Below are 2,669 nucleotides of genomic sequence, written 5' to 3'. Positions count from 1 at the left end.
CCTTAGCCATCAGGGAAATTTAAAGTAAAACTACTTTGAAATTCCATCTTACCCCATCAGACTGGCCATCATCAAGAAAACAAATGAAAACAAATACTGGCGAGGACGTGAGGGAAGGGGAACATTTACTCACCCTTGGTGAGATTGTAAACTTGTGCGGCCATTATGGAAATCAGTGTGGAGGTTGCTCAAAAAACTAAAATTAGAACTGCCATATGATGCAGTGAGCCTACTCCTGAGCATATATTCTACTACAGAGATACATGTACATCCACATTTATTGCTGCTAAAAAATACAGTCAGCCCAGATGTCCATCACCTGATAAATGGATGATAAAAATGTAGTACATATATACAATGGAATTTTCAGCCATAAAGAAAAATAAAATTATGAAATTTTCAGGAAAATGGATGGAACTGGAAAATATTATATTAAGTGAGGTGACCAAGGTTTTGAAAGACAACCAAATGGCCTCCCTTATATGTGTGTGGATCTTAATTTCTAATTGTGTCTCTGTGTGTGTGTGTGTGTGTGTGTGTGTATGTGTGTGTCTGTGTGTATTTATGTGATAGTGAGCATACACTGAGTCCTGGAAACTAGAAAGGGATCCATGAAAGGAGAAAAAGAGGCTTTGGGGCCTGAGAGGATTGTAGAATCCATGTGATATGAAACTGGATGAGAAAATACCGGGCTGGAAATGTTTAAGTGGAGATGGTGGATCAGTGAGAGGAGGGAGGGAGAGGACTTTCCCAAACTAAGAAAGCATGAAAATGCCATAAGTAAACCTGCTACTTTTGTAAGCTAATTAAAAAGTAATTGGTTAAGAGCACTGGCTGCTCTTGCAGAAGACCTAGGTTCAATTCCTAGCACTCACATGGTGGCTAACAAACATCTGTAACTCCAGTTCCAGAGGAATCTGACACCCTCTTCTGACCCCCACAGGCATTGCATGACACAGGTGCACTTACACACATGCAGGCAATACATTCATATACATAAAATAAAAATAATAAATGAATTTTTTAATTTAAGTAATTTTTTCAGAAAGCGTTTGAAGAGAAGTACCCTGCATAGGTGTATAAAGCTGATCACAGAAGCAATAGATTATTAAATGAAAATCCCAGTGCCAGAGGTGAGCTACCTCCCTAGGAATTGCTGGCCAAGGAGGCCTCTAATGCAAGCTATTGCCATTGCTCTTGGTTGCCCACCAGAACTAGATGATAAGACCTTATTACTGAGTGCCCACTGGTACAGTAGTGGTATGCCTATTAGGGGGTAACCAACCACCTAATGATCAGATTTGAGGCCCTCCCCACAGGAAGGAATTTATGGCTAGTACTGTAACCCTGGTTAAAAGCCCTTGGCTGGAGATGTCATAGATCCTAGTGGGGAAGCTACTCCTATTGTTTGTTGGACATTTTGTGCTTCTTAAGTTACGTTCTAAATGTTTATGCTCATAGATGGGTGCTGCTGTCAGCTTTGATAAAAGAAGGTTCTTTTTGCTGTGGACAGTGGTTACTACAGAGACTCCTAAGGGGTCAAAGTGCTGAGAATAAGTGACTGTTGGCTTAGCCATAAATGGGACATCAACATCACACACACACACACACACACACACACCGAGGTTCAGACCACATCACACAAGAGAGAGCAGAGAGAATGTAAGAGTCAGAGGAACTTGTTCACTTCTGAAGGCCTGGGACCAACCCTGGCTTCTCTTCATCAGCCTCAGCAAAAAAGGAGAGTTCTCAGCTCAGTGCTGAGCAGCATCACGGGATGGCGAGTCTGACCTTCCAAACATGTTGCTGGCTAGCTTGGGGACCATGACAGGGGTTGGGGACTGGGAGCCCTTCTTCTTGCCCCAGTGGGCACGGTTGGAACCACAACTGTGTTGAAGTGGGACTGAGTCTCCAAGGCCACACTCTGCCAGGTGCAGAACAGGAAGACCAGGGCAGGACACTGGGTGGCTCCCTAGGCACAGGCGGGAGGCCAGCCCCTCCGTGCTCACCCAGGGCGCTCTGGTCCCTCCAGGATCCCAGAGCAGCGACGGGGAGGCAGGGTGGGCCCAGAGCGTCCAGCTGCGGTCAAGACAGGGGCATCGCTCGGGTCTGGGACCGGCGAGGGATGCAGGTCCCCAGCGTCATTCCCCGTGGCCCCTGAGCCCGCAGACCCCGAACTTGGAACTGAGACTCGGACGGTCCTCCCGCTGTCCCGTGGGCAAGGCGGTCTGAGCTCCCCTTGCAGCCCCAGGCGCGGGAGCCGGTTAAGACCGCCCTGGTCTGACCTCCCGGCCCCGGGCAGCGCAGACCACCGCTCCGGCTCGCCGCAGCCCCGTCGAGAGCCCGCAGTCCGCCGGCCGCCCGGGTCTGACCCCCTCGCGCCCCCGCGCGTCCGTCTTTGTTCCCAGCGCGGTGAAAGTGATGTAACGCGGCCGGCGGGCGCTTTCTCTCGTTCCCAGGCTCAGTGAGTCCTCCGGCGCCCAAGCGGGGCTCAGAGCTGCGCTACCTGCACCGGGACTCCGCTCCAGACGGACACCGCTGGAAAAGACCCTCCTCCTCTGCCCACCTCCTGCGTGCAGTGTCGGAGGCGAACCAGGCTTTCCTCTCCAGGCAGGGAGAGAACCGAGGGAGAGCTGCTGCTACAAAGGTTTCTGGGGACCTTCGGACTC

Source organism: Nannospalax galili, unplaced genomic scaffold (assembly GCF_000622305.1).
Source record: "Nannospalax galili isolate Female #2095 unplaced genomic scaffold, S.galili_v1.0 scaffold341, whole genome shotgun sequence".
In the NCBI taxonomy this organism is placed as follows: Eukaryota; Metazoa; Chordata; class Mammalia; order Rodentia; family Spalacidae; genus Nannospalax; species Nannospalax galili.
This window is presented reverse-complemented; position numbering follows the sequence as displayed.